This window comes from Lactuca saligna, chromosome 5 (genome assembly GCF_052625555.1).
Source record: "Lactuca saligna cultivar CGN05327 chromosome 5, ASM5262555v1, whole genome shotgun sequence".
Classification (NCBI taxonomy): domain Eukaryota; kingdom Viridiplantae; phylum Streptophyta; class Magnoliopsida; order Asterales; family Asteraceae; genus Lactuca; species Lactuca saligna.
Genome location: NC_136421.1, coordinates 130,012,880 through 130,035,971, shown reverse-complemented (window position 1 = coordinate 130,035,971; position 23,092 = coordinate 130,012,880). Strand labels below are relative to the sequence as shown.

Genomic DNA, 23,092 nt, shown 5'->3' with positions numbered 1-23,092 from the left:
AAATACGCCCCTGAAAAGTCATAAGCCCCCGACCATCGATAACGAACTCCGATACCAACCCAACAACTCGCTCTCTCTTCTGATTTTCCGACCTCACTGCCTTAGCCTGTGCTCCTCAAATGGTGTCCAACACCGGAGTCATCACGATCAATCGCAAACATACATCTCGCAACGGGGCGCTCTCCGCCCTGCGACTCAGTGTGTCGGCTACCACATTAGCCTTGCCCGGATGGTACAGGATCTCACAATCATAATCCTTAAACACATCCAACCACCTCCTCTGCCGCATATTTAGGTTGGGCTAATCCATTAAATACTTCAGACTCTTATGGTCCGTGTATATCGTACACCGAACCCCATACAAATAGTGGCGCCAAATCTTGAGGGCGAACACCACTCCCACCAACTCTAGGTCATGGGTGGGATACCTCGTCTCATGAGGCTTCAACTACCTCGATGCATATGCTATCACACGCCCTCTCTGCATCAGCACCGCTCCTAACCCCAAGATCGATGCATCACATTATACAACAAAGTCCTCCATTCCCTCCGGGAGGGCTAACACCGGGGCCTCGCATAACCTTTGGTGAAGCGTCTTAAAGGAGGCATGCTGCTCGGGGCCCCATGATAAAGCGACACCCTTCCGGGTCATCCTAGTGAGTGGCACTGCGATCTTATAGAAATCCCTGATAAATCTTCGATAATAGCCGGCCAAACCTAGAAAACTCCTGATCTCGGAGGGTGACCTCGGCACCTCCCAACTCATCACCGCCTCAACTTTGGCCGGATCGACCAATATCCCTTCCTGGTTAACAAGATGTCCTAGGAACTAGACCTCTCGCAACCAGAAATCACACTTGGAGAATTTGGCATAAAGCCTCTCCGATCTCAAAACTCCAAGGATCTCCCTCAAATGCTCCTCATGCAACTCTTTAGATCTCGAATATACCAAAATGCCATCAATGAATACAATCATCGACCGATCCAAAATCGGCCTGCACACCCGGTTCATGAGATCCATGAACACTGTCGGGGCATTGGTAAGTCCGAAAGGCACCACCACAAACTCACAATGCCCATAACGCGCCCTAAGCGCTGTCTTCTGGACGTCCTCATCTCGCACCCTCACCTGATGGTATCCAGAAGGTGTACCCGAATCCCTCAAACCAAGGCTCTGATACCAACTTGTAACACCGTAAATTTCAAAACAAAATTTTCAAATTTTATAAAACATAGTTCACTTAATATTCATAAAACAACCATATTGAAATTCAATCCAAGTAATACAAAAATCCTAAGATCTCAAAATCATAAATCCCATGCGTGTGTACTGATCAAGCCGACGCCTTCCCACGGTCGTCACTACTACCTGAAACAAATAACACCAAACACTGTAAGCACAAAGCTTAGAGAGTTCCCCAAAATACCACATATAACACATATTAGCCACTCGAGGCTATAACTCTATGGGTCCGTGCACCCAAACTCTGTGAACCCTTAGGTTCTAACTCTGTAAACATGCACAGCATAAATCACAAAGAATAATGCAGTGCAACACATAACACAAATATAGCATACAAGCATTGTATCACATAGCTCTAGTCACCTACTCAAGGTATGTATAGTGAGAAGACTCACCTCGCGTATCTCGGTAACTCGCAAGTCCCTAAAATCACTCGTGCTCGATCTCCCGATCTATAGTCCTCCTATAATACAATACATCTCTAAATAACACTTCACAACTAAGGTTGACTATCCCTTAACAAGTCAACATGGGTCAACACTGGTGAATGGTCAAAGGTCAACTTTAACCGGACTCGGCGAGTGCACTATAGCGACTCGGCGAGTCTATGGCATACACTGATTTCCCTAGGATCCTCTCTTGAGACGACGGGTATTCTCCTAGCTCGACGAGTTCGACCTGGCATGAGTTGTGGGGCCTCCACGACTCAACTCACCGAGTCTCAAGAACAACTCGGCGAGTCCCAGCTTGACTCAGTCCACCTATCAACCCACTCTGACTCTCCCTGACTCACTGAGTCACACCCTCAACTCGCCAAGACCACTCGCTGAGTGGTGCTGGGCAATCTTCATGCTACTCGCCGAGTCTGTTCTTCAGACTCGGCAAGTCCATGCCATGCAACGACTCAAACTCACTCCTGAGGTTAGATCAGTTCCATACATTCATAGATCTGGCCTCCCCAAGAATGATAATCACGTAAAGTCCAAACCTTGGGGCTCAAACAACAACTATTTGCTCATAAATGATGTTTTAGCCCCATATCTCATAACTCTAGGCCAATACTCTCATGAACACTTATAAAGCTTAAAGAATACAGCTCTTCTAGACCTCTATGGATCTCATCTCAAGCCTTATCATGATTAGGGACGAAATGGACATCAAATCTAGCCAACAAATTGTTCATCATAAAACCGAAAAAGGAAGCCAATATATACCTCCAAGATGATGCTCTGAGCTCCAAAATCGCAGAATTTCCACTTCCCTTGCCTCTTCTTAGCTAGAATCTCCTTTTCCTTTCCAAACCATGCTCCAAAGGTAAATAATGGCCTCTTTTCTCTCCCAAAACGCTCAAATCTCTTTAGGGTTTCTCTCTAGGGGTTGGTGGCCGCAAATGATGGCCATCAGCCCCTTTAAATAGGTCTTAAACCCTGGGAATTAGGGTTTCATTACACAACCTGGACTCGACGAGTCCAGACGTGAACCCGCATCAAGAATCGTGATCCTACTCGGCGAGTTTGAGCTCCAACTCGCCGAGTCCACTCACAATTTTTCAAAAATACACCAATAATAAATACTTGGAAATTCCGGGCTGTTACAAAACAGATCATAAACACATAGCAACATCCTATCTACCAGGATAACCATCCAAAAAGGTCCTACATTGGTGCCCTCGACCCATAAGTACGGTGAGGAAAACTCACCTGACACTTACGTATCAAACAGAACCTCCAGCCGCTAGGTCACGAAAACCTCGAACTATCATAATAAATAGACCTCCAATTAATAATTATATTATCACCTCAAATATCTAAACCCATATTTGTCCATTAATTCTTCCTTAAATGGGCCAAACCCAAGTCCAAACCATGATCCAAAAATGTCCAAATATACAAGGCCTATAACTGGCCCAATTTTCCAAATTGGGTCCAACTCCCTAATAGACCTCATCGTAAGGCCCAATTCCTTAACTGACCTATAATACTCCTACTCAGAAAGTCCATTAAGGGCCCAAGACAAACTGGCCCATAAATAACCCAAATTTGAAGCCCAACTCGCAAAAGCCCAACAGAAAGTGTACACTAGGCGTACCCCAAAGTTACATAGGACGTATTCGAGTCTCACTTTGACTGGAAATGGGGCCGTTCACCAGGTACGTGGGGCGTACTGCCCTCCATGCGGGGCGTACCCTCGTAGAGTTCAAACTTCAATAAGTACTTAATGCCTTAACTATGTAAGCCCAAACTTCTGATCCATGCTCCAAATGCACCTTAGAGTCATAAAGTTTCCAACGTTATGACTTTAGACATCCAAAAGTTCTTAATACAAGATCTTAACCCATTAAGACCTTTTTACCAAATGTATAGGACACTTCTAGTCATTTGGACCTCATATTTATGATTAAAGGGCTCCTCTAAGGGTCTGAAAGGAAAGCTCAAATTATCCAGAACATGCAATGTTCAAAATACAACATTTGGGACCAAAAAAAGAAGCAATAAATAAGACAATAAGAGTTCTAGGAAAACAACCATAAATGTATGAGCTTTATACCTTTGGGTGATGAAGAAGGAAGCCACAACCCCAGATCCAATACTTACTTCACGTTCCCAAGCTTCTTGATGCACTTCCTTTGACTCTAAAACACCAAAGACACACTTAAAGGCTCTCACTCTCACTCAAGGGGACTAGGGATTTGCAAGAACAACTGAGGGACTTGGAGGTTGAAAGGATAAGGGAACTTGGTCCATAATGATGATTAAATACTCCTCAAACCCTAAAATTTAGGGTTTCACTCAGACACTAGTACGCTCAGCATACATATGTGTACTCCCAGCGTACTAGGGCGTGCCCTAGTACGCTTAGCATATCCATGTGTACGTGCAACATACATCTCCATCCCTCTAAATTACCAAAATGCCACTAGGGCTCATTAAGGATAACTCTAAACAACTCTAAGGACCAAAATGTCACATATGATATAATAATGAAAGGATTCGCTAATACATGCAAATTCGGGATGTTACATCTCTCCTTCACTCAAACTAGAAATTTTCCTCGAAGTCTGCCGCTGCAAACAAACAATTGACCTTCAAATGGCCAACTTGATCACAATGATAGTAAATCCTCAAAACCTCAGCTGGGGTAGACTGGCAGCAGTCCTTCGCATAATGCCCCTCCTTGCTACATTTGTGGAACCCACTACTAGATCGACATGCTCCGATATGGATGATATGTGCATGTTTAGCCCTATATTTACTATAGAATTTTATGATTTATTAGCTAATTAATTGCATATTATGGACAAAACGTACTTAATTATGTTTGAATTATATTTTCAGTCCAAAAGAAGTGCTCGAAAGCAAAAGGAAGTAGGAGCAGCTATTGGGAAACTTTGGAGTGAACAAACGAAGAGAGGACCAAAAACCACAAAGGACTCGGCGAGTCTGGCATTGACTCGACGAGTTCCCACGAAGATTCGCAAAGCAGAAGAGTCCTTACCTTGCCATACATGGAAATTTAATGAGCGACTCGACTAGTCGAGTCGAATCTATAAAAAGAGCTTTCCAGATCGATGCAAGAAGATTCTGAGATCCCTAGAGAGAGGAGCTACGATTCAGAATGAAGAGAGGCATCTGGAAGAGTGAAGATCCAACCTAATTCCAATTTTGAAGGATAACTAAGGCATACTTTGATTTCTCTTAACTAGATGTAGTACTTAAACCATGTTTATGTTATTGAATTTCATTTTTGAGTTTTCTACTACCTTAATCATGAGGTAAACTCTTTAGCTTCTGTTTGGGTAAGACAATTTTGTGACTATGGTTTGATTAATGGTAGGATTAACTTTTAAATATGCGATTTTGTTGAATTAAGCTTGTTAAAGATCCTTATGCATTAACCATAACTATTTTCTGTTAATAGGAAGTCAATTAGGCTGCATGAACATCTCTTAATTGTTTACCTCATGTGATTTATGTGAACACTTTATTAGGGGCCTAGGATTAGTGAATGTGAAACTAGGATTAATTAGAGAATGGGTAAGTTAATGTGTGAGCTTGTTTGATAAACCAACAACAAGAGGCTAATTGAATTAATAATTTGACTAACCATTACAAGTCTTATTTAACCCAAATAAATAACCTAGAGAATTAAGTAATTTACACAACTGGCCACTACTTGAATTAGTTTGTTTTCTAAGGATTAGCAGAGTGAATGTGAATCTAATCACCTGAATCGGTAGCCAATAAAAGATTAATCCATTGCACTATTACAATTAAATGAACCATAGGATCAATTGAGTAAAACCTGAACAAAAGTCCCTTTAGATATTGAATTTAGTTGGTCTTTGCTTGCTTAGTTGTTAGTTAGTTATATAGTTTAATTGTTAGTAAGTTTCTAGTCTTTTAAAACTTGAGAAAACCCCTCTTTTATTTTTTGTTATTTTGTTTCTAGATAATTTTAGTAATTAGTTTAATTGTTGTTCCCTGAGTTCGATACCCTGGTTACTAGATCTATACCACCAATTGACAGGTCCACTGCCTTTTTTGTGATTAATTAATATTTCAGAAGTAGGAAGAAAACTAGTTGGTTAAACACACATCAAGTTTTTGGTGCCATTGTCGGGGAACGATTCTAAATTTAAATTGATTACTATTGTTATCGATCCTTTGTGTGAGATTTCTCTTGCACAAAGTTACTGCCTTTAGTAGATTTAGGATTAGAATTGAATTTTAGTTTTTAGCTTTTAGAAAGTTCGTTTAAAATTTTTGTTGTTTTTGCATTGAACTCGTCGAGTCCCTACGATCAGACTCAACGAGTCCATCGCTAAACAACTATTTTCGTTTCTAGTTTTTTATTTTTGTTCCTTTTACACATTTTTCATGTTTTGTTTGCAGGCATTACATGACCAGAGGATCCAACACACCCATGGTTCCTCCATTTGAAGACCTAGAATCCGCTTTAAGGAAAAACAAAGGCAATGAGGTTGAAAGTTCTAATACACCGAAGAAATCACCATTCACGAACTTGAAAACGGTTTTTGGGAAGACAAAGAACAAGAACAAGAAGGCATGAGAGACCAGCAGTAAAAAGAGCGAAGAAAGAAAGTTAGAGAAAATTGAAGATAATCCAAAAGGGGCCGAATTCGAATACGACTCCGAATCCGAATACGAAGAAGAAAGCGATTTTGAAGGCGAACTAGCTAACCCCATGGCAAACATCGATGAAGTTCCCATGGGAGAATGGAAGAACAGAATACGTGAAGATACTAGGCCAAGACTTGTGCAACCCGCAATTCCTACAACTGCCACTTTTGAGCTTAAGGGTCACATACTTGCTCAACTCAAGGAAATTTCCTTTTACGGAAAAGATCACGAAGATGCTTATAAACACTTGGACAAGGTCAACGATGTAGCTGATTATTTTAATGTTCCAAATGTGCCTCGCGAGACCCAACTGCTTCGTATGCTTCTAGTTACATTCAAAGGTACTGCAAAGGATTGGCTCAAATCATTACCTCCAGGATCTATCACTACATGGGCTAAAATGAAGGAAGAGTTCATTGATTAATTTTGCCCCCTTCAAAGATAGCCAAATTGAAGAAAGTCATTTCCAATTTTAAACAACAAGCTAGAGAATCCTTATACGAGGCATGGGAGAGATACAAGGGCTTACTAAGGAATTGCCCACATCACAATCTTAATAGCCAACAAGAAGTATCTATTTTTTATGATTGAGTAAATGTGACTACAAGGCAGCTTCTTGACTCGTAAGGACCGCTCACAAAAAAGCCACCCCCAGTGTCAAGGAATTAATTGAGGAATTCTCTAAACACTCTAGAGAATATCATAACCCAAGGAATGAAGTAAGTCGGGGGGTGGTGAACATTGTTAACGATAGCATGGCGACAATGATGGCTAAACTAGATAGTTTAGATTGGAGGATGACTAAGATGGATAAAACAATCCATGCTATTCGGGTTGGATGTGAGAATTGTAAAAGACCTCATTCTACTAAAGATTGTGATTTGGATGAGAATGGAAACAAGAAAGCTCAAGTGTTCTATTCAAGTGGCGATAGATTTGATGATAATTGGCGGAAACCCAAGAAGGAATAGCTCCCGTATGATGAGTACAAAAAGGAAAAGGAGGATAACTACAAGCAAAAAGAATGGGGTTTCTATCAAAACGAAGAACCGGTTATGGAAAAGAGAGCTGATTTGGAGGAGATGTTCACAAGGTTTGTAGTTGCATCTGAGAAGCGGCACAATGATACCCACATTGAATTGAAGGAGCAACGGTAATGCATAAAGATCATCAAACTATGATGAAAGATTAACAAAATTTTCTTAGGAATCAGCAAGCCTACATTCATAACATTGAAAAGCAGATAGGTCAGCTTGCATAACAAATCAATCAAAGAACAATTGGTGGACTTCCCGGCAATAACCAACAAAATCCAAAAATTGCGCATCTAAATGTGATAACCACTAATTCTAACAAAATTTTCACTCCTATGACCTCTATTCAGAAGAAACCCAATAAGGAGCAAATAGAAGAGACAGATGAATGGAAATCAAGTAAACCAACTCGACTCGCCGAGTCGGCATCATGGAGTCGACGAGTTCGAGGTCTGATGAGAAAAATTGTTCTCTTTTGATACCTTATAGGCCCCTTTTGCCATTTCCAATCCGAGCCATACCAGATGAGCAGATTCAATGGTATAGAAGATTTATGGAGCAAGTGAGGACCCTCCAAGTGAACATTCCATTTGTTGAAACGATACTTCAAACGCCTAAGTATGAATCATTGCTTAAAAACCTTTTCACTACTAGACAAAATATGGAAGAGTTTGCTGAGGTATTGCTGAATGAACTACCAGAAAAGAGGGGTGATCCGGGAGGCATCTCCATTCCTTGTCAATTCGGGAACATAATTGCTACTCATGCGTTGACCGATTCGGGTACAAGTATTAATCTAATTCCATATTGTTTCTTCAAGAAGCTAAATTTACAGGAGCCAAAGCCGATTCATATGAATATCCATCTAGTCGATAAGACAATAATACATCCAAAAGGAGTGTGTGAAGATCTTCTAATCAAATTCAATAAATTTGTGTTTCCCATGGACTTTGTAGTGCTTGACATGGAAGAAGACCTTAAAGTTCCAATCATTATTGGGAGACCATTTTGAATACCACTTGTGCAGTAGTCGATGTGTGCGAATCTACACTAACACTAAGGGCAGGGAACGATTCAGTGGTGTTTAAAGCAGAACAAGAGAAAAAGAATGAAAGGATGAAAAACGGAGAAGTTTCCTTAGTAGATTTGGATGATGAAGTGTTAGAAAGAGAGATTGCGCTTTCACAAGAAGAAAATCCAAAAAACTCTATGTTACCTTCTGAAGGGAATTTCAAGGCTGGAAAAGATTTAAAGGAGATAGAAAGGTTGCTAGAGGAAGCTGATTCAAAAGAAACAATAAAAATTATGGAAACCTCATCGACTCGCCGAGTAGCATCGACTGACTCGACGAGTCCAATCGAGAACCTCAAAAATTATGAAGATCTTATCCCGTTATTTACAAGTTCCCTTTCTAGCCTTGACATGCACACTTTTTTGGATCCTTTGGAAAATCCAATAGAAGAGACTGAAATTGTTGAAAATTTTAACTTCCAACATGCACATCTGGCTTACCTTGACACGATGATAAAAAAAAGAAGAAATTCAACTTGACAAGAGGGTAAGTATGGGAGAAAAGGAGAATGTAAGGCCTTGGAATGATGATGTGAATAAATCATCCATTGAGTCACTCATGGCTAATCGAGAGATTGAGTCAAATACAATCAAAAGAACCAACCCTCGGGCCCGAGTTTCTACTAATTATGAAGTGTTTACATGTCACACCCCGAAACCGATGGCGGAAACGTTCTGGGGCGGAGGATGTCATATAAAGTATCACAACCAATGTACATAGTAAGCATATTAAACACAAAACATCAAATTACATAGAATCATTACATTTGTTTGAAAGTAAGATAATACATGTTTTATAGATACATTAGTTTAAACAAAAGTAAAGACGTGACTTCCACACGCTCCGTCTTCTGCAAAAGAACGTGGGATACCTTTCTAAGGAGAACCTGAGAATACAAACAGTTTAAAAAATATCAGCATAAAGCTGGTGAGTTCATAAGCGGTTTGTTTCTAAAAATGACCAAGCTTCGTTTAGTTTTCAACAAAAGTTATTATCCATGAAAATCCCATATTTTCTTATAAGTAAAGTTTGTTTATCCATTTGTTACACAGTTTGGTTATGAACAGTTATGTTATCCTAGGAAAAAAACCCTTATTTTCCTTAAAAGTTGGCGGTTGGCTATCGGTTCGGAATGCAGCGTACTAGTGCCTACCATACTTGTAGTGTTAAGATAAGTGCTCTAAAAGCCTGGTTATCCTTGGAAAGTACATAAATTTTAACACGTATATAAAACTAATAAGTAAGTAGAAAAGTTTTCATAATCTAAATTGCGAGTTCCATAACAATACAATAGACTAGATAAGGCTCGGAACGGAGCCAATATCGTTTTATGACTTTTGTTACCCTTGGACTTTTGGTCCGACTGTAGCTAGTAGCCAGGTGCGGGGTAGTCAATCTCATATAGATCTATACACTCAAGTCAAGTTCTCCCTCTAAGAGATTCTGGTTACGGGGGTAGTCATACACTCTCGTAACTAGGGGGAGTGTTACAAGGACGTGTCTCTAATCTTAAGATTAATAAATAAAAATATAATAAAACAGGAAATTCTGTTTTATTGGTCCTTCACTCTCGTATCTAGGGGGAGTGTTATCAAGGACGTGTCTAAAGTTCTAAATTTAATGTTCTTAGTCCTTCACTCTCGTACCTAGGGGGAGTGCTATCAAGGACGTGGCCTAAGTTCTAAGTTTAATGTTATTACTCCTTCACTCTCGTATCTAGGGGGAGTGTTATCAAGGACGCGGCCTAAGTTCTAAGTTTAATGTTATTAGTCCTTGACTCTCATATCTAGGGGGAGTGTTATCAAGGACGTAGCCTAAGTTCTAAGGTTCATGCTTTTAACAGTAATGATACGGAAAATCTATTGTGAAATATAAGATATAGCATTTTATAATGACTTTCACAAATAGTCTGACAACTTACTCTGCAAATTAAACTGTTGGTTAGTACGGTTTCCAACGTTAAAAGCTTACAAAATATGAAACATTTCAAATGAAATAATAAGTTTGAGTACAAGATATTCTTGTACTTTTGCTTGTATTCCCCCCTGAAAACATTGAAAGCATGGAAAAAAGTGTAGGGGTATGAACTCACCGGCCGAGAAATGTGTCGACTAAGATTCTAAATTTCCGTTCATGGCTTGAATATGTGCGAGGTTCCTATGTAATATGAGGAAATACATAATTTTATCTAATTAGGCTTTGAACTACTAATTAATTAAGAATATACACTCCGAGGCGCGAAAACACTTCAATTCAAGTGTTAGTAGTGATTCGGGTTGCATCTAAGGGTGTATAAGGCCTAGATATGGAGTTTGCTCTTCAAGAGTAAGATCCTAATGGAGATTACGGCCTAATGACCATATCCCCATGATTTTATGACCGTAAAATCATGGGTGGGGCGTTCTTGGTTGCTTAAAGCTCTTACAACACTTGTGGGATGATGTTAGGTTCAGTTCTAAGGCTATGGAAGGGGATTTGATATACATATGGACCATTTAAGGATTTTACGGCTGTAGACAAGGAGTTTACTGCCATAAACTCTCATGTACCCTTTCCTTATGTGTTTTGGTGTCCCTAGGTTAAGCACAAGTGTTTCTAGTCCAAAGTACAAGCCATAGAAGGAAGTTAGGGCACCATTTGACCACTATAAAGGAGTTTATAGCCCAGGAACCATTCCTTAGGGGGTTTATAGCCATAATCTCCTAAGGGGGAGGTTTCTTTCATGTTTAAGGTCCCTAACGCAATGGTGGTTGATTCTAGACATTGTTTCAAGGCTTAGCTGGTGTTTAAGGGGCATCTTAACACCTTAAAAGGTGTTTACGGCCTTAGAAAGGGTGTTTATGGTCCAAGAATGTTCTTGGGCCGTATACTCATGTTTACTCCCTATATGTTTAGATTTTGGTGTTCTAAGTCCATTAATGTAAGCCCCTAAGTCATATCTAAGCACTAGAAGTGATTTGGAAGGGTTACTGGGCTGTAAACATAAGTTCTTGGTCCTTTTTCATGGTTTAGACATGAATTAGAAAGCCAAACATGTTATACTATGAGCTAGGATGGATTACATTCCAAATTGGAGCTTGAAAGGGGTGATTTTGGATCACAGATTGAGTTTGTAAAGAGAGTAGAGAGAGAGTGAAAAAGCTTCAAATGAAGTCCACTCACCCTTATATAGGGTTTGAGTTTGAGGCTCGGTGGAAATCTATTTGATACTGACGTTAAACGAGGCTTATGGTCGTACCCGATTTAGTTGTCGTAACCCGGCGTGGTTGAAACTAAAATTTTTCCAAATAAACATTTGGGGCGTTTTCACGTGTTTGTAATGGGTGTGGACATTGACAATGTCAAACTAAAGTCCTAATTTAAATGACCAACATTAACAAACAAATTGAAAGACAAATGGGTTTTACTGATGGGAACGGGCTATCGTGACTGAAAAAATTTCGGATTGTCACATTATCCCCCGTTAGAGGGAATTTCGTCCCGAAATTTAGAATTAAGTGACAAATCATATAACTGAAAAGATGTGGATATTTGTGTCTCATTGAGTCTTCGCGCTCCCAAGTGAACTTGGGTCCTCGCGTGCCATTCCAATGAACCTTCACTATCGGGATACGGCTTTGTTTCGTACGTTTAATCTCTCTATTCCTGATTTCGATTGGTTCTTCCATGAAGTTCAGAGGGATTACTAGGGTTTCATCAGCTAGGCACTTCTTAAGATTATAGGTGTGGAAGACAGGATGGATGTTGCTAAGTTCTGAAGCTAGTCGGAGTTTGTAGGCTACGGGATCGATCCTAGAGAGGATCTCGGAAGGTCCTATGTACTTTGGGTTAAGTTTTCCGCACTTTCCAAAGTGTATCATGCCTTTCCAGGGCGAGACCTTCAACAGGACACGATCTCCAACCTGGAATTCCAAAGGTTTCCATCGTTTATCGGCGTACACTTCTGTCTGTCTCGTGAAGCTTTTAGTCATTCTCAGATTTAGATGATCTTCTCGGTGGTTTCGCGGATGATTTCAGTACTAGTGAGAGCACTATCGGGGATTTGACTCTTGGCTAGCTGCGTGTCCTCTACCTCGGCCCAGCACAGTGGGGATCTGTACTTACGACCGTAGAGGGCTTCGAACGGGGCAACCTTGATGTTGGTGTGGTAGTTGTTATTATACGAGAACTCAATCAAAGGTAAATGGGTATCCCACGACTTTCCGAAATCAATGACACATGCTCTCAGCATGTCTTCCAGGGTCTGGATTGTTCTCTCACTCTTTGCGTCAGTCTGAGAATGATAAGTTGTACTCATATCCAGCTTAGTTCCAAGAGCTTTCTGAAGGGATTGCCAAAACCTTGAGGTAAACCTACTATCTCGATTGGAGATAGTGGACACAGGCACACCATGCAGTCGGACTATCTCTTGGATGTAGACTCACGTGAGTCTTTCCATTTTGAATGATTCTTTGATCGGAAGGAAGTGAGCGGATTTTGTCAAACGATCGACAATTACCCAAATGGTAACATACCCACTCGGAGATCTAGGTAACTTGGTGATGAAATCCATGGTAATCATCTCCCATTTCCACTCAAGTATCTCGGGTTGCTGGAGCAGACCCGAGGGCTTCTGATACTCGACCTTTACTTTAGCGCAAGTCAAACACTTTCCCACAAAGGTAGCGATTTCGACTTTCATGTTTGGCCACCAATATAGTTTCTTGAGATCCAGGTCCATCTTATCCGAATCTGGGTGAACAGAGTATCTGGTCTTGTGAGCCTCATTCATAACAACTTCTCTGAAACCTTCGAACTTTAGGGTCCAGATTCGATCCATGAAACAGTAGACTCCATCACCTCTGATCTCAAGTTTCTTCTCCATTTCTCTCAAGGCGTCGTTCAACACGTTCTATGGTTTTAGGGCTTCCAACTGGGCTTCACGGATCTGTTCAAATAAATGGGAATGGATGGTCATCGACAGTGTCTTTGCCTTGCGACTTGAACTCTCCTTTCGGCTAAGGGCATCTGCTACCACATTGGCCATGCTGGGATGGTAGCGGATTTCGCACTCATAGTCACTAAGTAGCTCTACCCATCGCCGCTGCCTCATGTTTAAATCTTTCTGATTGAAGATATGTTGCAGGCTTTTAAGGTCGGTGAAGATCGTGAACTTAGTTCCATAGAGCTAATGTCTCCAAATCCTCAGTGCGAAGACCATTGCTCCTAACTCCAGGTCGTGAGTCATGTAGTTAACTTCGTGTGCCTTCAACTGTCTCGAGGCATAAGCGATAAATTTTCCTCTTTGTATAAGCACACAGCCTAAACCCTGATTGTACGCATTGCAATAAACAACGAAGTCCTCTGTTCCTTCGGGTAGGGACAGAATAGGTGCGTTGTACAGGGCTCGTTTCAACGTTTGGAATGTGGTGTCTTGTTTCTCACTCCAACGAAAGGGTGCACCTTTTTGTGTCAGAGTAGTTAGGGGTTTGGCGATTCCGGAAAAATTCTGGATGAACTTGCGATAGTAGCTAGTGAGACCCAAGAATTGATTGATTTCTATGGGTGTCTTCGGTGTTGACCAATTTTCTATCGCCTTGATTTTGGACGGGTCATCGTGTATGCCTTCCTCGTTTACCACGTGACCAAGGAAAGTGTTTAGACCGAAGGGCATCACTACGAACTTGTAGTGACCATATCATGTCCTGAATGATGTCTTGGAAACATCATTCTCGTGAACTTGAAGCTGACGGCACCCTGATCTGAGGCTTGTCTTCGAGAAGTAACTGGCTCCCTGAAGTTGATCGAAAAGGTTGTCTATTCGAGGTAGAGGATAACAGTTTTTGACTGTCAACTTGTCCAACTCGCAGTAGTCTATACACATCCGAAAGGATCCATCTTTCTTCTTCACAAATAAAACCAGGGCTCCCCAAGGTTATGAACTCGGTCTGATGAACCCTTTGTTGAGCAGGTCATTAAGGTGACTGGATAACTCCTGCATTTCTGCTGGAGCTAAGCGATATGGAGACTTGGCTACAAGATTGGCTCCAGGAATTAAATCGATGCGAAACTCGACTTGGCGTTCGGGAGGAATTCCCGGGAGCTCTTTGGGAAAGTCATCAGGAAAGTTGCAGACTTCGGGGATGCTCTTGAGGTCTTTAACTTCATGTTTCTCGTTGATTACATGAGCTAGGAATGCATAACACTCCTTTCGCAGAAGCTTTCGACCTTTGATGCAGGAAATGATGCGGAGATTGGAACTGAGTTTATCGCCATAGATCATAAGAGTCTGATCAGAGCGGAGATTAAGACGGACGGTTTTTTTGTATCAAAGGATATCTGCATGATTGGGACTCAACCAATCCATTCCAACGATAACATCAAAGCTCTTTATTGAAACTGACACTACGTCAATGGGGAAAGAATGATCATTCAGAGTAAGGGTACAACCTATGAATATGTCGTTGGCATTTTCTTTCTCACCGTTAGCCATTTCGACGGTAAATGTTTCGGTTACTAGACGAGGACTATGTTTAAGAAGATTTTTGAATTAATGGCTAATAAAATTTCTTTAGCGCTAGATTCGAAAAGGATGCGAGCATAAGAATTGTCGAGAAGGAACGTATCTGTGATGACGGTGGGATCGGCGACTGCCTCCTCCTGCTTTATAGTCAGAACTGTTGGATTCATGTCTAAGCCCATAACTATATTTGGTATGTACTTGACCCGACTCGGCATGGTCCATTTGGGTTGCACTTCACCGACACAATTTATATGGATAGTCTTTTGAGAATAGTATAGTTATCATTTATATTAGTATATTATAAGTTCTAATATATTAATAAGGAATCATATTATTTAATTAGTATTGATCAAGACTTAATTTGGAATTAATTAAGTGATCAAAAATGAACTAATTAAATATGGACTCTTATATATACGGAATGGGCCAAGTTCATTTAGGTTGGGCTAAGCTTTCATGGATAGTCCATGGAGTCTTTAACCCATGGATCATATGAAATGAAAGGTCATGGGTTTAACCCTAGTCTCCATACTATATAAAGATGTCCTTGGTTGGTGAAATTGGCACTACTGTGGTTACACTAAGAAGGGCTAGCCGATTTCACTAAAGAGAACCAAGTATTCATATTCTCTAAAGTCTTCCAAGGTGTTTTGCTGGTTTGTGATGCCATTTGAGGCTTCCACACTATTAGGGCTAAGCTCTTAAAGCTTGAAGACATCAAGTTACATCAAAAGGTATGTTATCTAACTAGTACTTTGTAGTATAAGAACTTCATAATATGCTAGTTAGGATTAAAGCCTTGGAAAGATCTTATTTGCATGTATAATAGAGAAAACATAGATCCAAGGTATTTAGGGTTTCATGTACACTTAGGAGTGTTAGAATGCTCAAAACCCAACAGTGGTATCAGAGCCTAGGCTTGTTTTCTTGTTATACTTGCAAAACTGCTTAAAAAATCGAAGTTATTGCTATCTGATCATCAGACTCGGCGAGTCCATCAGGAGACTCGACGAGTCCATGCCTAAAAAGTGATCAAATCGATCCAACTCTCCAAGTTGGTTCATGCACTCGACGAGTTAGACCCTAAACAGCATAAATTCGACTTTTTTGTCTGGGATTGGCCTAGGAACATTACCCTAAGATGTTTTTGGACTTATAAACTTGATTTTCATCTGGTAATGTTCATACTAATCCAATTTCAAAGATAATTGTCAATAGATTCATGTTTTGTATTAGTTTAAAGTTTAGACTAATTACATGAAAAAGTTTGATTTGAATTACCTTGTTCTTATGAGTTGCTTAGATTAATAGAAAATACTGATTGATTATGTGTGTTTGATCCATTTTAATCTAAGAGTTGATGCTAAAATGTATTTTTGTAACTTGTCCTCAAGTTATATTAAAAGACACATTTAAGATTCATAAAACTCATAAAAGTTGGCAATGGTTACAAAAATGAAGAGTCTTGTCATCATTAATTGGATTAATGACTCCATAACTTGTCCTCAAGTTATGGAGGTTCAAGAGTCACCTCATTAAAGAATAAAGTGTGTAACCTTAATAATTTCATAAGTTATAAATTAAAGAAAAGTTACATTCTTTTATTAAGTTTAAAGTCTTCCATAACTTGTCTTCAAGTTATGGAACTTGAAGAATTTTTAATTAAAACTACTTTAAACACATAAGTTATGGAATTAATTAGTTTTGAATATTTTCAAAACTTGCCCTCAAGTTTTGGAATTTGAAAAATGTTCTCTTATGAATACTTTAATGCCAAGTTAGCCCTGAAAATATTAAAAGTTAAAATTCAACCCTTATACTTTATAATATTATAAGCTAATAATATTTATATATATATATATATATATATATATATATATATATATATATATATATATATATATATATATATATGTATGTATGTATAAGAGTAAAGAGTGTCTTACCGTTAGTAGGCCTCATTCACGAAGCCGGTCTATAAGGGGGGGGGGGGGGTATAAGGTTACTGCTTATAAAATAGCAGTTTAATGGGTGTCCACTCTCACCCACCGCTTCCTTGACCGGTGGAGGGTTGTTAGCCGAACGGGTTTGACAGGACTATAATTCTCAATTCATTAAAAGTATTAATGATAAATACTAAGTAACTAAACTCTTAATAATACCCAATCTTAGTTACTTAGGAAAATGTGAATAAGGTGCTAATCCATGAAATTACACTTTGCACTTTGTTTATGTCGGTTAGTGGAGCGTGTGTGGTTAACCGACACACTAACTCGTATTTAACAAGGTAGGCAAAGGGTAACTTAATGTTTATCATAGTATCGATGGAGCATGTGTGGTTAACCGACACATCGATTGAGGGGTAAACACTTAAGGGTACCAAGTAATTTGCATTGTTACTTCACACCTTGTTTTGTGATCCTCGGCATCCCAATCACAAAACTTGAAGGGAACACTCGAGATTGAAACATGCCATTGTACAATTCAATGAATCTCAAAGATCTAGGAGTTTCAAAACCAATTAAAACCTAATACTACATTTTGTTTATCGTGGTGGAAATTGGTGAATCGTCATTCACCTACCTTCAAATATTTTATAGCTTGGATTACGGCATCCCTCTTCTAAGTTATAAAATAGTTTGTTGGGTTCTAGCCTTAATATTTCATATTGGGTGTCATATTAAGGACTTAAGATCAACTATCTTGAATATCTCCCAAAAGATGTATGGTTTAGACATTTATGATCTTCCCAAATCTCTTGAAACAAGCTTTCCTAAATGAAGATGATGTCCTTTAGAAATCATACTTCTTTAACCTCCTCACATTATTCTTCCTAACACACTAGTTCAAGGTCACTCAAGCCCTACTGGCAAGGAAAGGTCTAGGTGTGATCACTTCTTGGAGATGTAGTCACACATTGAGAAGCCGAGAGAGTTGGGTGTCAAAGTCTTGAGAAAATTGGTGGTTCAACTACTTTCTAGGTCACATAGTGAGTTCTTTTGGAACACCTATGAAATGGACTATGACAAGACCCTTAATGATCTTATCTATTTGCTATGATCAACTTCCTAAAACTTTATGGACATTGACAATCATGACATTGGATATCTAGTAAAGCTCTCTCTTCCCAATGGAAAAGGATCGGCCATAGTCTACTCGGTTGACCAAATGGTAAAGAGAAAGGTCAAGTATGAGATAGTCCCGTGTACCATTATCAAAGGGTCCATATGTTTATATTGGCAAAGAAAGGGGCATTAGTTGCAAAGCTGCCAAACATACCTAAGGATGTTAAAGTCAATTAGTTTGACTCTACTTCAGGAAAAGTCAGCTATCTAACTCTACTAAGTTTCTATTCTGAGATTCTTGATACATGATGTGACTGGGTCACATGGTGATGTTTTAAGAATCAAAGAAAAGTGAAGAAACTTAAAGAAACAATATGTTGAATCTGATTGCGTAGATGGGTTTCTATCGCATAGTTTGAAGATTGGATTCTTGAGCTACTTCTTAGGAGTTATGAGATATTTCTTAGGAATAGATAACAACAATTTTTCATATGGATTGTAAGGATACGGTTTTCCAAAAAGTTTTAAAATAAAAGAAAATTGTTTGATTTTATTTATTTTAAAATATCTTTACAATGGCATTTGAGGAAAAATTGTTGCTTATATGATTCCATTAATAGCAAGAGTGGAAATATGAAATTGATTCTTTATTTGTGGTGATGTCTAAATTTACCAAATAAGGAAAGATTCTCATCACCCATGTTTCAATTGGACCGGAACTTGGAATCATGCAAGTTGTATAGCATGATGAATGAGAACTTTCAAGTATTGGAAAATTAAGAATAATTACTTGTTCACATGGATGTGTGAGTCAAGTAATGGACTAAGGGATCGACTACACATTCTTGTGCACTGGTCAAGTCCACCACAAAAGATCGATAAGATTATTCGTCATAGTTTACAAAAGCTCAGTAAATATGATTATACTTACAAGCTTAAGTGTAACTCTGAGACATTGGGAAAAGATTCCAATGTATGACAGAGCGAATAAGAAGAAACAACTTAGGCAGAAAGATAAATGTTTCTCAAATCTAAAAAGATGGGAGAGTACTTTAGTATCAGTCCATATGAGTTTGGATTTGTCATTATTCTTGTCTTGTGACTATGATTTTGACAATTCACATGGATAAGAACACATACACCAGTAAATCTAAGTGTCATAAGGTTTATCTCCAATTCATGAAAATGATGGTGAGGAAACTCTTTCACTAAGTAGATTTTAGCTAGATAGAAACTGTAATATTTGCATTCTCAAAGTCGTTAGTGGAGCGTGTGTGGTTTACCGGCACACTAACCTGGACTTGTGAGAAGTGGCAAATGTCTAAACAATCGAGACTATGATTATGACATCCCTTTTCATAGTTCTTAAAATTGTTTAGACATACAGGTGTGCTATCTAAGGCAAGGTGTATGATTTTGATAAAATTTTATCAAAACAATCTAGTATCAGAAATCTGATCTTTGGTAAGAAAGTTAGCTGATTTCTGAGTACATGTCAAAGCTAGTGGGAGCATAAGTGTTATGCTCATAATCATCATGTTAGTGGGAGCATGATAATTATGATAAAAATTGCAAGTTAGCAATGTTAATTATAGAAAACAAAGTTTCAATTGGGAAAGAGTTGTTTTGCTATAATTAAGGGAGAGGAAATCATACTTCATCTCAAATCTAAAAGCTTAGATTGAGGTTTTATTCGTATTTAGTCAAGGATATATATATATATATATATATATATATATATATATATATATATATATGAATTTCATGTTGGAATGGCTCAACATAAGGAAATTATGTATATGGGTCCATTATTTGCGTTCTAAAATTCGATTATGATTACGGCATCCCTTTTCATAATCTGAATTATGAGAACTTGGCAAACTGAAATGGAAATGTTATAGCAAAAGACTGGTTTAGTTTTTATGTGAGACATCATGAATCGTGTCCTATATGCTTCGGATATAGGATCGATTACATGTGTTATATTCATCCGTTCTAAAATTTTCCAAATGCCTGAGGCATTAAGAAGGGAAACGGTTTAGAAATGGATATGACTAAAAGGATTAAACAATTGTCGAGGACAATCTATGGTTTACCAACAATTGGGTGCTTAAGGACAATTGGAAGTATAGTGATAATTCTGGAAGGACCATATTAACATAATCTATAAGGAGGCAACTCTCGTTCAGAAGTGATAGTCAAAATGGAATCTGGAAATGTTTCAAAGTTAGAAATTATTCAATCTGTGTAAGATTAGGAAACTTAGTGCAAGAAGGATGTTTCCAAGGAGCTGATCTCCTTTGGAATACTCTGTAATGATTGGTGCCAAGCCTTTGTGAATTTGTGCTTAATCATTACAAGAAGATCAATGCATATAAGTTTAGAATCTAACAGAGTTCAGTAAATGGCATGAGTTTAGAATTCTTGCATTTGCAGTAAGTATTTGGGATTGTGAAAAAGGATCATTGGAGTTATGTTCAGTTAATCTATTTCACAAAGTAAAGATCATAGACAAAACATAGTATGCATACTTGGTATATGGCATGACTAGTGTTTAGAAAACATATTGTACATGCTTGGAGCATGGGACAACTATTGTTTTAAATTCAAGAATAAAGTTGATAGCTGAAACAGTATACAATGAATATTGTGTAATCATATGGTGATAAATAAAAGGTGTTTTATTTATATTCATAAGTTCTGAGACCATATTGGATTCGATTACTATTGTGTTTCATTTTGCATGTTTTGACTTCCAGAATAAACTAGGTTATTCTTCCGGAATGACTAAGTTATTCAAACCATCCACAGTCGGTCATATGTTGGAAGTAGATATGAATTAAGATTGTCATGGGTTAGCTTGTAGAGGTCTAAGGTGTTGGACAAAGGGCTACAACACTCATGAGTGCTCATAAGTTCTGAGTATTGGATTCAACCCGCGCTCACTGGAATCACTTCATGGATTTTATCACGAGTGATCATGAGACGATAATATCTTATATTCTTCAAACCTGGAGATATGAGTTGTTACTATGAGTTGGTTGTACATTGATTGCACGAAAACGCATTCGGTTACTCGGTGTTATAAAACGTGCCTTTGTGTATGATTCAACAAGTAGTAGAACAAGTCATATGAGTCGAAGTTTATCCATTCCTTTTACCTTCGGGATAAAAGAGATATCTGTGGGCCCCTCGATGATTTGATGATGACAAATGGAAGTGCTCGGCCGGGCCAGGACTGATTTGATTTGTTCAATTAGTCAGTCGTCATAAATCGGAAATCGGGAAACAACAAATCGACAGAGATAATGATTATAATCCATGTATCAGTCCATGTGATATCGAGAATGGAGGAATATATGATCCCTTATCGAATGGACAAGTTCGTTGACAAGATTAGAGTTCGACAGCGGCTTTAAGAGCTACGATTTCCAGTCAGGTTTTGAAGTCATAGTCAATAGTAGTTTTAGACTTATCCAAGTGGGAGACTGTTGGATTAATGTCTAAGTCCATAACTATATTTGGTATATACTTGACCCGACTCGACATGGTCCATTTGGGTTGCACTTCACCGACACAATTTATATGGATAGTCTTTTGAGAATAGTATATTTATCATTTATATTAGTATATTATAAGTTCTAATATAGTAATAAGGAATCATATTATTTAATTAGTATTGATCAAGACTTAATTTAGAATTAATTAAGTGATCAAAAATGAACTAATTAAATATGGACTCTTATATATATGGAATGGGCCAAGTTCATTTAGGTTGGGCTAAGCTTTCATGGATAGTCCATGGAGTCTTTAACCCATGGATCATATGAAATGAAAGGTAATGGGTTTAACCCTAGTCTCCATACTATATAAAGATGTCCTTGGTTGGTGAAATTGGCACTAGTGTGGGTACACTAAGAAGGGCTAGCCGATTTCACTAAAGAGAACCAAGTATTCATATTCTCTAAAGTCTTCCAAGGTGTTTTGGTGATTTGTGATTCCACTTGAGGCTTCCACACTATTGGGGCTAAGCTCTTAAAGCTTGAATAAATCAAGCAACATCAAAAGGTATGTTATCTAACTAGTACTTTGTAGTATAAGAACTTCATAATATGCTAGTTAGGATTAAAGCCTTCGAAATATCTTATTTGCATGTATAATAGAAAAAACATAGATCCAAGGTATTTAGGGTTGTATGTACACTTAGGAGTGTTAGAATGCTCAAAACCCAACAAGAACGATCCCGACGTTGTTGGTGGTGGTTGCTCTTGGGCAGTTTCGTTTGAAATGCCCGATTTAACCGCACTCGTAGCAGGCCTGATCGATACCCGCTCTGGAAGCTTGATTGATTAGTTGAGTTGGTGTTCTGCAGTTTCGCGTAAGGTGACCCTTCTTGCCACAACTGTTGCAGATCAACTCACGGCATGGGCCAGGGATACGATGGTGGTAACTGCACCTGTTGCACCAAGGGAGGTTACCAACATACCCATTGGTAGGTGCTTGAGCTGTAGACGCAACGACATGAGTAGTAGCAGCTTGGACTACCACAATTTTGCGCTTCTTGGAGGGTCCTTGTGAACTCTGACCCTTTCGCTTTTTCTAGAAAATCATCTTACTCTCATCACACTCGTTCTGGTGCTCCTGATCATCTTCATGGTTTTGGGGATAGGTGTTACTTCCTGGGCCACTGGACCTGCTCGGGTTCAAGTGCGCCATTGCAGCCGTCACTGCGGCAGTAACAGCTGCCTGAAATAGGATAGGGTCGAATTGAGAAGGATGCGGTGGCGGGGAGTTGTTGTTCCTTGAGTTGGGTCCTTTCTTTGGAGGCATAATGATCTAAATGATTAGTCAAGAGAGGATGGTAAGTCCACTGAATTGAATAATGAGATATGAAACAAAAGATATCTCATTATGACAGATAAAGTGTTCTACTAAGCGATAATATATAGGAAAACTATGAAAAAAAGGGAATTTATCGCTAGGGAAAGAATGAGTAGCAACACTTGGAATGAATTTTCTACAACGTATTCGGCTT

General features: G+C 38.9%; 1 non-coding gene across 1 annotated transcript; it reads right to left on the bottom strand.

Moving 5' to 3' along the window:
* Positions 1–6,831: 6,831 nt before the first annotated feature.
* Positions 6,832–6,938, bottom strand: LOC144998967 (small nucleolar RNA R71). The gene has a single exon (XR_013660499.1). It is a non-coding gene; the product is annotated as a small nucleolar RNA R71 (small nucleolar RNA).
* Positions 6,939–23,092: the final 16,154 nt, after the last annotated feature.